Consider the following 12,530-nt stretch of genomic DNA (forward strand, 5'->3'; position numbering starts at 1 on the left):
AAATCTGTTATGGTTCATAGGAAGTATAACATCAAGTTATGTGTGTATAGTGCAAGGTATAGTGTAGGTACCTAATACAGTATGCACCTTACGGATTTCAACGAGAAAATTAGGGTGTTGGATATGTGGAAGTGAAAATAGAGAAAAATGTGTGCGCTGTAAGGGCACAGATATGCCCAGAACAGAGTTCGAAGTAAATCATATTCTGAATTGCAATTACAATATTACATATCGATGGATTTTCGTCGATAACTGACTGAAAGTAAATCGACATTATGTACTTTAATTAATTAGAATCGTCTTCACAACAATACAAATGGGATGTCAAACTCGCGGTATCACGTCGAACTTTTTTCGTATATTTTCTGTTGGGACGTTTATATACAATTTATTAGGTTCGCGATGACTTCTGCTATCACACCCAGGCACATATGCAATAATTATTCGACGTCCTTTTCCGTCAAAACGACGTTTTCTTTCTCTGAAGCGATTGTAAGCAATGCTACGGCTGAGCGCCACCGTGCGTAGTGACGTCACAGCAACGTGGCGATCATTCGAAACTTTTCAAACGCCGTTCATTTTAAAATCGTGTTTGCTAATCACAACGATTTCTCTTGACAAAAAAATGAGTACCACTAATTTTTTTAATGTGCTTGGAGTTCATTTTCAAGGTTTTTGAAAAAACGCGGAAAACCCAATAGGGGTGCTCCCATTCGTAGTAGGAATTTTGAAAAAATGTTTAAAAAATCTGAAAGGGCATACCCAAAAACCTATTCAAAGACGTGCCAGTAGTCTTTTTAACTGTTATGGTTGCTGACACAAAAATTAAAGAAGAAACGCAAATTTCATCACTTTTTTTTAGGGTGACTCCCAAACGAAATACGTCTTTAAAATCAAAGTGGAAGTGGGCAGCGTGAACGCTTGTTTATAAAAGGAGTATTGGGAAAAAAGGTGGAAGAGCTTCTTTGGGTTTTGAATGCAGAGTTTTTGAAATATGCGTCCCCGTAGTTTAAAAAATGTTTGAACACATGTACAGTGAATTCAACAAAAAGAAGTCCGCATAACGTCTGTTATATATTTCAAGTGTTTGAAAAGGGAGTTTAAGATTGAAGGTGTTGTAATTTTGTCACGTGTGTTTACGAAACCAGTAAATTTAGAGGGTTGTGTAATTTGGGCACCTTCAAGAGTGTGATTTAAAAATTATTTGTGAAAATAAGTTTTGTTTGTAAAACAAACTAGTGTTTGTGGTCTTTCATTTTCATTGACAAGTAGTGATTGCCTTCTCTATCGTTTTAGGTGTTAACCCTGAAGTTCTGCGTGACAAATTTACACATGTACCACTTTATAGAGAACGTGAACGAGGATTCAGGCGACAACCAGCGATAACAAAAAATGTATTTCAGAAAGCGAGCGCGTTTGCCACGATCTCTTGGGACCTAAAAGTTTCCTTCCGTGTTGTTTAAAACCGAGCAAGAGTTTGTGTTGGGGCGGTAGTTTTAGCCTAATTTGGGACATTCATTTACGAGTGAGAAAATTTACGCGAAGATTGAAGAAACACTTTGAGTAGGAGCGAGTTAATAAACTGATATTTCAATATAACCTGTTACATTTACTCCACATGCAGATGGTTGACGCAAATAAACAAAGAAAGTCTTAAACTTACGTACAGTTTTTCAAACATAATCTCTCAACTTGGTTGTAACAACGGTCGTGCCATATTCCGAAACACTGAAACAAAACCACTTGCTGAAAATTTCAGGAAAGTTCACTACTTTTCTACTCCATGGTAACAATGATAACACAAACTGACTGAATTCACATTAACATAATTTCTAATTTTCAATGCGATGGCTGTTCAAACGGGAAACACTTTGACTTGTATTACACAAACAAAAGGTCTCGTTATGCACTACAACACCAACGTAACTTGTTCCGTAAATGGACCACATTAACTTCTCATAACTGCTTCTGTACTGATTAATCCAAAAATGACGTTTTTAAGGAAACAGAGAAATAACAATTGCGTACTAAAAATACACGCTCTTTAAGTCGTCATGACTTGTCAGCATCGTTCCTTTCTTATTATTCTTATTGAAGGTACCACCACCATTATTCCACCAAACTCCTACTTCTGTAAATTCCAATACACCAACAAAACAAAAGGCGAGGCGCGTCCTTACTGACGCCGACATTAATACGCAAAAGAATCGTACCTTCTATCTATAATTTAAAAAAACAAATTCACACAAAGGATAAAATATAAACTTTAAGCAATTAAAATCAAAGCTAAGATGCAGTTCTTGTTTCCGGCATTATTCCAACCTAAAAAACAGCAATATAAAAGAACGATACGGTTTTGAGCATGCCCATATAGGATTGTGTTTCTAACATGTCGAACAAAACAAGTTTCCGCCTTCACACATTAAAACCGCATCGTATTTTGTATTTTTAGCGGGTGCAGAATATTGGTTAATTTACAAACATAATATATACGAACTTCTCACGTTCATTATTTATCTAATACACAAATCGTATATAATTTTATTTAAATGCAGCTGTTTATGGACATGTAAAAATTACGCGATATATCCATGTCCTTATAGTATAAAATTTGAAATTTATATATTATATTTGTTTCTCCAAATTTCATTCAAATCGATGGTATCGATTTTGAGATTTTAGCTTTTAAAGTAAGCGGACAAAGATTGTGTTCCGAAACCCTGTATCTGAAATTGTTGCCGACGGAAATTAGGTACTTAACAGCTATCAGAGTCATAAAAAACGGTGTAAATAGGTAACGACCCACACTACATTTCATGCACGGGCCGATAAAAAATTAATTGGAAATTAAATCTATAACTAATGACAATGGCAAGCTATTATATCAAAATCTAATAAAGTTAAAAAGCGCGAAATTAAACTGAAAATTCAAACGGAATATTAGGCTTCTTTAATTATGAATTTAGGCTTCACTCCTTCCTTAAAATGAATGGACCATGCATGCATAATCGTCTAACTATGGCATATTTCCAAAAGTTCTGTCACACGTTTGATGATATTTGATGGATTTTCAGTGTACGAGAAACCTACAGTTCTGCAGTATATGTAGTGTCTCCCAACTAACAAGCGAGGCAGGCTCATTGTGTTATTATAGAAGCAAATATAAATAATTTTTTCGCCATGTTACGAAGGTCAAATTAGAAAAAGATATTCTGCAAACGTGTTTTTTTTTAAATCTAAAACCCTGTATATTTCTAGAAATTTCGAAATAAAATTAAATTCTGTATAAAAAACCGTTAACACACTATCCCGATTTAGTTAATAACAGAGTTACAGATTGTCGCAAGGTCAGAAGAGATTAGCTAAATTTACACCGTGTTTGTGGCAATTATTCGACAATGTATATTTGAGGTATTTGTCAATTTGGGTTTCCGGAGATATCATTGGCCAAAAGAAATGCATAATATTGGTGGAACATTTAAAATACACCCGGCCCGTGTAGCGCAGTTGAGTTGAAGCTTGACTGCTAGACTGCAGCACTAAAGGTCCCTGGTTCGAATCCGGGTTCGGGCATGGATATTTGTAAATGTATAGTAGGTTGGGTTGGTCGAGCAGCTCTTGCCTGAAACCCCGCCCACTCGAAAATAAAGACCAAATTTGTGCACACATATTTTCAGTGACATTTTCGTTTCCCGGCGGATTGCGTAATTGCTTGACGGTCCGTAAGTTGTTGCATATAGACGTTATTTCTATATAAACACCAAAAATAGTGACGAGACAACCGGTATATGAGAATATTGCAATTTATTAAGTAAATATGGGAGAATTATTTACGAAATGAGCACAGAGTTGGTTAGTTTCATTTGAATTTGTATCTAAGTGTTGTTTTTACTATTTGAAATATCGTAAATGCGTAATTGTTTAAATTTGATCGCTTTTGTACTTTATTCACTTTATATTAGGTGTTAGAAGTAAGACACATCTGGTTGTTTGACATAAGAAGTTTGATTGTTAGGCGAAATCTAATCAACGCACGTGTTCTAGTGCTGATAACGAAGACACAAGTGTTTCCAAGAATTGCGCGTTTCATTTTGGAGAAGTGGGGACGTTTGGCGCGTTCCGTCGTCGTGATTTATTTGAAAATTCCCTAAAGAAGGAGTTTATTTGATAGTGATTAAGTGATGTATATCTGTCGGCGGGTATCAAAACTTGAAATTCCAATATTTCAAAAACGGGGTGTCGAAAGAAGGTACCCTCAACTGAAGATATAAGTACCTACTTGCATCAAGATTTTACGTACACAGTGCTACGCTGAATACGCAGTACGCATACGGTATGTGTAATCCGATCTAACAGTCTAATATGACTTTTTTTTCGATGCAATGCTCCTGTAGTAACGTATAAAGGTTGTAGATTAGTAAGCCAACAGAATATGCTTTATTGCAGAGTAATTTTTGCCATGCACTCGTACGCGACCCTTCGCCGTTCTAAGGTCAGAATACTGCATATAGATTGATGGTGAGAGGGCGCTACCATTTCTTAAGCTTAAACTAATAGTGCAGTGCAAATCCACCGCAGCGAATACGAAAGAGAATTCGTTGCAGTCACATACGTAGCTAAATTTTCCTCTCCCCCTGTATTTCTGTTTTGCGCTAGGTTCTAGTTCAACGTTGTTCTTTTTTGACTAAATTTTGATACACTTACCTAAGGTCCGCTCAAACCGACGCGGGAATGCGGCACGAGAGCGGGAGAGGGTTAAATTTATAGAACTCCCTATAGTTCATTGTTGCACTTTAATTTTTGCTGGATTAAATTTGTCAAACTGGCGCCTGGACATTTATTTGTATCTCATCCTCCAACACACGACCAGCTCCAGTTATTCTAATTTCCTTTAATACCTACCTCCGGCCTGTTCCTTCTGGAGCTCGAATAAAAGTCATCTACCGTCCGAAACTTACTGAAGGAATGCCAACTTAATACCCTGATTTTTTATTTCAAAAATACTCAATTTTAACTTTATTCGAAGACTTTTTGTGGGAACATTTAAAAAATGACATTGCAAAAATTTGAGTTGGTTATTGGACATTATTTTTGTGTAATTGCAATCTCCAGCTGTTATACAGGTTCTTGAGGTCTTGACAGTGTCCCTACCATTGAAAGGGATAAAATTTACTTGATCATGCATGAAAATTTTGGGCCGAAATTAGATGGGACAATTGCACTTAGGCGCAGGTTTCTACAAAATTTATTCGATTAGCAAATATACACATTTTAATGGAAACTTACCCCCGTAGATGGTACTGGGCAAGGTGAGCACGGAGGACACGGTGGACACACAGGGGATACTACCGGTACGTACACACAAGGGGCCGGACAACAAGGAACGACTAGGGGCGCACACGGACATGGCGGTGGAGGTCCACAGGGACACACCGGAACGGGTACGCAACAGCTTGGAGGACAGCAAGACATTTTCTTTCGCTTCTGACACTTAAAATTTGGAAGATTGGGAAAATATTTTAGATTTGCTTGTGAAAGCAAATGAATTTTGTTTTGTTAGATATTAATTACTATGGAGAACTGATTTTCAGTTTTTTCAAGGTGACCTGTTTCTAAACATTAAGCAGTTTGATCGCGATGCTTATTCAGTGGCCTACTAAAATCACTCTAAACTAGAAAAAAAAATCAAAAACCCAAGCAAGGTATTAAAGAAGTAGGTCGAGAACGCGTTTTGTGATTTCCTGTCTCAGAAGTTTATCGTCGAAGCCCAAAATTTAATCACTTTGGTGGGAAGTCATTGCGTATCTCTGTACCAAATTTGAACGTTATAGGGCGAAGCATGTTTGGATTATCTTGCACACCACCACTATTGCTATAAAAACGGTGGAACACCGACGAGAATTCATGACAAAGTGACCAACAAATGAAACTTTATTCACCAATACACCATTTTCTAAGTAAGGTTTTTTTTAAATTACATGATTAAGGGTATTTACGTCGGTTGCCGTGTCTAAATTTCCACTACTTGTAACTCAGCTCTGTAAAATGTAAACGTTAGTACAATTGTAAAATGAAGGCCTTAAATCACTTACCTACGGAGGACAGCATGGTGCCATGGAATAACAGGGCACACAGCAAGGTATACACGGAGTGCATACAGGATAGCAACAAGAGGAATAGTAGAAGGGACAACAAGGTGTCGAACCTGGTGGGCACAACATTTTTCACTGGAAATTTTAGATCTTCTGTTTTGAAAGGGTTTTTTTGGCAATTGATTATAGGCGTTTGTTATTTGAATTTTCAACGCTATCTTGTTAGAAAAGTGAAAAATGGTGCAGTTTTGGACTTTGTTTTAATTCCTGTTTCTGAAATGCTGATATGTTTTTGTTGGTGATCTGTACGGCACTCCATTTCTCCAACGAAAGACCTTGTGGTATGTTTTGACCTTTTTCGCTTACAATCTACATATACGTTTTGAAGCAAAGGTATACCTAGAACACGAAATTTGATTCAATATCCAGTGACCAAGTTTACTTTTTTGACCGCAGAAATAACAAGAATGATGCCCTTATTAACTTCCATAAGCATAAGTATCCTAAACAGTTCTTTCAAAGTACAACAATTTCTTCCTCTTTATTTGCATTTGCCGAAGGCAGCGCTACAGCCTACACGGTTTCTGGCATTCACATGATAGCATCTAAAGTTTCAACAAACCTGAATTAACCTTCTATGTGTTAACGTTGATGAGAAAAAATTGAATAAACGCGAACGATTTTGAGGAGGTGTTGGTATATGGATAAGGGTAGATATTAGGAATCCATGATCAAAACAAAGGATCAAAAAATTGTGTAAAGCTCAATACATATACATGTTTTACCTATACAGTTCTGTGTACAATGGCATGCGGTCACTACGCCGCGCCGCCAATAAAGCTAAAGCTCAAAACAATCAAAATTGAATCTTAGATCATGTTTCCTCGCTACACATCCGACAGTCAAAGGGTTAATCAAAACAAATAGGACTAACTGCCCTTAATTTAATGTAAGCAGATGTCGTTTCTTGTATTTAAGGAAACAGCACTAGCACTTCCACCATCAAATAAACTCCTCCTTCTAGAATTTTCAAATCAAACAATCAACGAAGACACACGTCAAACGTCTTCACTTCGCCAATATGCATCGTGAAATTATTCGAAACACCTTACCTCTTAACATCAATAAAAACACGTGCGTTAATTAATTTTCGCCTGAGGAAACTTCTGATCGCAACGACCAGATGCGTCTTATTTCTAACACATTATCTAAATTGAATACATTACAAAAGCGACATAATTTAAACAAGAATTCGCATTAACAAAATTTCTAAAAGGAAAAACAACACTGATATACTGATATTTAAATGAAGAACCAACTTTGTGCTAATTTCGTAAATAATCCCCCAGATTTACTTAATAAATTGAAATATTTCTCATAAACAGGGTGTCCAGTTATTATTTTCGGTGTTTATACGGAAATAACGTCTACGTGATGTTGTTTACACAACAACAGTTATCACCTGCACTATGTTTGGCTGGGAAAAGCACTTGAAAGCAAAGGCAGGGTAAACAAATCACACTTGATTTGCCCCTGACGGCATTTTTGTGCTACGATATAGTAACGTCGGGACCACGAAATACTTCACTACACATGTGTTTACCATTTCAAACACCTGCAGTCCAGTTTTTTCCTAGAAATCCGTGAAGTGCAGGGAATGGGCGATTTTCAGGTGGTTTTTAGGGGTGTTAAGAGATCAAATTACAGAGTCGCTTGGGGTAGTCAATAAATACGATTTAACATGTGTGTTCAAGGTCTTTTTCTTGTGACCGGCTTAAGTGTAAAGTAGGGCTTATCTTGAAATATTTTGTTATACCTTAATCATTGCTGTGTGCTTTTGCTTTTTATATCAGGTGAGGTATTTGCTTTATTCAATTAATCTATAAATGTGTGTAACTTGAATGCAGATTGTAACCCTTTACTTTATGTACTTACTGGATTCAACCACTTGTACCTCTTAATGTGTAACCTTTGTTGGTATTGGCAATCATGTTTCATTGTCGGTAGGGCTGTATCTGTGCTTTACATACTTGCATGTGTACATATTTGTGTATTGTGCTTTTAGTCACTCTCGATTATTTCATTGCATTTCATTATATTTGCTTATTTGGGGCTGTGAGTAATCAAGAGGGAAGTGTGCTTGGTTAGAGGGGATCGAGTTATTCAAGTTTATACGGGTCTCGGTGAACCTAACACTAACATTTTCACTCGTTCCGAAACCCAACAACTTTAGGCCACGTCTACAGGCACCCCATTGGGCCTGGGTAATCCTACCGCCCGGCGAGGCATATTTAATATCTCTTAGTTTTGTCTGATGTATGTGTTGTAATACCTGGGGAATGGCTCGATTCCATTTTGGTTACTCATAGCTTGTATGTAGTATATACCACGGTTTCGAGAGGGCTCAAAAGTGCTGTACATTAGATGTTAGCTGTAGGCTTTGTTCATTGTAGAACTACTCCGAATTAGGTTTTCCTAATTCGTAAGGTAAATGCCGGAGTAGTATAGAACCACTTAAGACCCTCTGCAGGGGCGCCGTATTGGTATTAGCTTTAATATTTATAATCTTAATCAGCTATTGCTTTTGGTGTTCCTTACCCCTAAAACGCCCTCAGTGCCTGCTGAGAACCCAGTTATTACACAACGTAGGTGCCATATATGACGATCCGATCTTAGTACACTCGGAGTGACTCCCGAGTGACAGATTCTCGCGGGAAACTTAAACGAGAATATTCAAATAGGCAGCCATGTTAGTTTGGCATTCCCGCTGCTACAGAATATGGTCCGATATTCTGGCGTGACTTGAAGTTGGCGTTAGACCGCCAAGATGGTAGGGGGCTAAGATCATTGGCCGGCTGGCTGGTTGGCAGCAAATTCGGGCCCATAGAAGAAGCGTGTAGAAAGACAAGGGGCGTACTTGTACCTACCGGGGCCGTATAAATACCAACTTTAGGGACGGGGCTACATGATGCTCACATCATACATTCATAGGTCGGTTCCTTTAGGAATATTACGATGATTGCAACGAATCACCCGTTCCTTGCCTTGAGGTTTATCCGCCTTTTTATGCACACTCTGTATATAGACGAATAGTTGGGCGCTTCGTTACTAAAAAGAACCCGTAGTTTCTGAACTGTGTGTGTTATAGACGATAACGCACGTAACTTTCATATTGAATTTATCTGTTTTGCATCCATTCCCGCGGGGATATTTAAATTGTTGCAGCATCCGAAAGCTTTGTTCAATTTGAAGAGGAAGGCAAATGAATATTTTATGGTTTCAGCGTCATTAATTAAGTATCAACCGGTTTTAGTTTCCCTGTGCAAAAGGATAACCTTTAAAACCAGTCGAGGCGTTTTATCTTTTTGATAAAGTGACCGTGGCTTGAACCGAAATTCCAATTAAGACCTGACTCGGCCAATTGGGTATGTATATTTAGCAATAGCTAATTAAATGAGTTGCAATCAACGTCATCTGATTGGGGCGTCCTTAGTGCCAAATTAAGCGCGCTTAATTAAGAAAAAGGTTGAGCCCAGTCCCATATTTTTCCGTTGATCTCCCGCCACGCAATTAATTCAAAAAGTTCGTATTCTGTTCGAATACACTGGGTCGACTGGGAAGACCGACGTTCTCTCCAGGATTTGTCCAAATGCTATATAAGGTAAACGGTCAATTAGAGGGAATCTTTTGCATTTTGCATCTTTTGCCATTTTTTTACAAATAATTTGGTTGATTTAGTATTATTTTTCCCGATCCGTTTAGTTTTAAAGGTAACAGTTTACCATTTACTAACCTGTTAATTGTAAGGGGGATGGGGGGGGGGGGGATTACTTTGCTTGAAACTTCCTGTAGATATCGTTTTTAAATTTTAAACTAAGTTTTGCTTTTGTACCGTTTAAGCTTTCGCCGCCGTCCGTCCGTCTGTAACTCTGTTTTTGGTTTGTTTCGTTTTGATTTCTGAATGACGTTGAGTTTGCATGTGGCATTCTTCCCCGTTCGTTCGTTCTGTCCGACACCGCTGCCCTGTCCAGGAACAGGAGTTATTTGTTTATTTTCTGGTGACTCTTGAGACCGTGCTATAAATCAGGTTTCCAATCAGTTTATACTTGTCCCGCGATTTTGGGAATTTCCACAGGCATAAATTAGTTTTTTTTAATTTATGGCACAGGTGTTTCGTTAAAACACTAGAAACTGTATACTCATCTTTAGCGAAAAAGAAAGTTACAGAGAACTCACAATTACAATTAAGCTAAAATTTATTGTTATTATCTCCAGACATACTTTAGTTTAATATGAAGCGGTATATGTGGAAATTAAATCTCACAATTTGAAACAGTTGTACAGTAATTTCCAATGCATTTCAAAAGTTTTATAAATTGAAACTATTTTCCTCTATTAATTAGGAGACTTGTAGTTATTTAAAACGCCACTCATTTTTCCACAATGAGCCAGAAATCATGCTTTTTCGAAAAGAGCTATTAAACTCAAAATGTTCTCCCCGAATTTAAAGTACTTTGGGAGCGTTATTCCATAAGCTGATATGCCACATATAAATAATCAGTCTACAAATTATGTACGGTAGAGACTTTGAATATCAAAGGTAGAGAGTAAAGTTAAAGATTTTCATAATAGCGGTTTAGTTACTTTTTTCAATTCACTATTCTATCATTCTTGATCCTGACCCAATTTGATGAGGTTTACTAACAAGTTTTAACTTTTAGGTGAGAAATTAAGGTCAACATTTATTTTATTTAGTAGCGCTTAAAATGTATTCACCTGCCTCATATAGAACTTGTTGGTTAATACAATTTTAGAAACATTCCTAATGAAAGATAAACAAAAATGCTTGTTTAAGATAAAGTTGTACTCGTTTCTTATCTAAAGAAACCCACTGGATATTTCAAAAAGTAAAGGATTTCGAATTGAAATATTTACAAAATTTTAATATTTGAAAACCAAATACAAAACTGAAAGTTTCACAATTTTCTGTATTTATATAAACTCCTATATGGCAAGTTCAATTGGAAATTTCGATCGTAATTTTGTGAAGATGAAACATCGCAATTTGTTATGAATAAAACATCACAAGAATTTAAATCACCGTGTCCAGTAATTAAGCTAAGTAATTAATTATTTGCTGTTTTATATTATAATTAAATGTAAATTTTATGTTCGAAATAAGCGCTGCGCATCAGGCCGGACTATGACGAAAAAATTAATCTAGTTAAGTAGATCGACAGCTCTATTTTTAAAGTGATGTATGTGATATTTAATGGGTAGCGTGATAAATTGTCATAACGGCTTTATTGGTAGGTATTGATTTTTTTGTATTGGTCCACGCGCTACACAAATTTTGAAAGTTTAATCTGATGTCATTGGTACGTACGATTTACGCAAGACTGAGTTCATTGTAGTATTTTATGAGGTTTGCGGTATCCTGTTTGGCAATAGGTTTTCAACGTGCAAATAACTTGAAATTTGCGTGACAAATTCACATTTCAAATAGTAATATTATTACTTCAATGCAAAGTTCATTAGATTATGAAGGAAGAAATAGAAGATGGTAAGTTGCAAGAATGAATGAGGTACACTCGACAATAAGTCGTGAAGAATAAGAAAGAACAAAATATACGGTAAACTAAACGACTCTCCGCCGTTTGTACTTTAACATCCCAAATAGCACAAGATCATCCCAGTACGTCTATTTCTGAGTCTGATTAGGACCACTTGGGAACGTCTAGGTAAGTTTGGCATAATGTAACAAAATATTACGTCCTGTGCGTTACTAATAGCACAGATCTACACATACACAGATTGCTAACCTTATGCATTTTTTTGGGAAACAAATTTAGGTATACTTAAAAGCGCCCTCTATGGCGGAGCAGTATAAACATGTAACGTTTAAAACTATAATATGACGCTTATGGATTTATGCGTTAGATGTCGTTGAAACAAAATTAATTAAACAATAACAAACTGAAACAACTAGTCCGAAACAAATCACAAAATAAATTCACCGATTACAAATATCAAATGCTAAAAATAACGAGTAACGAATTCGAATTATGCACACTTTACCGCTTCAATTTTTTTGCAGCGACATCTAATGCATAAATCCATAAGCGTCATATTACAGTTTTAAACGGTACATGTTTATACTGCTCCGCAATAGAGGGTGCTTTTAAGTATACCTAAATTTGTTTCCCAAAAAATGCATAAGGTTAGCAATCTGTGTATGTGTAGATCTGTGCTAATAGGTACTCCCTGAGAATGTCTACATTACGTCTAATGCGGGGAAAGTCTATATTATTAATCGCTTCTCCCTATACCAAACATGGAGATAACCCCGTTCTTCCAATAACATTTTTATCGAAAAATCTTAATTCTTCCGCTTTGTCTCGTAGAATGTAATATAACAACATGCGTCATATGAAGTCA

At 36.6% G+C, this 12,530-nt stretch overlaps 2 long non-coding RNA genes across 2 annotated transcripts; both read right to left on the reverse strand.

Moving 5' to 3' along the window:
- Nucleotides 1–5,003: 5,003 nt before the first annotated feature.
- On the reverse strand, nucleotides 5,004–5,597 carry LOC116177040. The gene is made up of 2 exons (XR_004146590.1): nucleotides 5,287–5,597; nucleotides 5,004–5,236 (listed from the first exon to the last, which is right to left on the reverse strand). It is a non-coding gene; the product is annotated as an uncharacterized LOC116177040 (long non-coding RNA).
- Nucleotides 5,598–5,913: 316 nt separating this feature from the next.
- On the reverse strand, nucleotides 5,914–6,330 carry LOC116177041. Its single transcript, XR_004146591.1, has 2 exons — nucleotides 6,093–6,330; nucleotides 5,914–6,038 (listed from the first exon to the last, which is right to left on the reverse strand). It is a non-coding gene; the product is annotated as an uncharacterized LOC116177041 (long non-coding RNA).
- Between the last annotated feature and the right edge of the window lie 6,200 nt (nucleotides 6,331–12,530).

This window comes from Photinus pyralis, unplaced genomic scaffold (assembly GCF_008802855.1).
Source record: "Photinus pyralis isolate 1611_PpyrPB1 unplaced genomic scaffold, Ppyr1.3 Ppyr1.4_LG7, whole genome shotgun sequence".
Lineage (NCBI taxonomy): Eukaryota > Metazoa > Arthropoda > Insecta > Coleoptera > Lampyridae > Photinus > Photinus pyralis.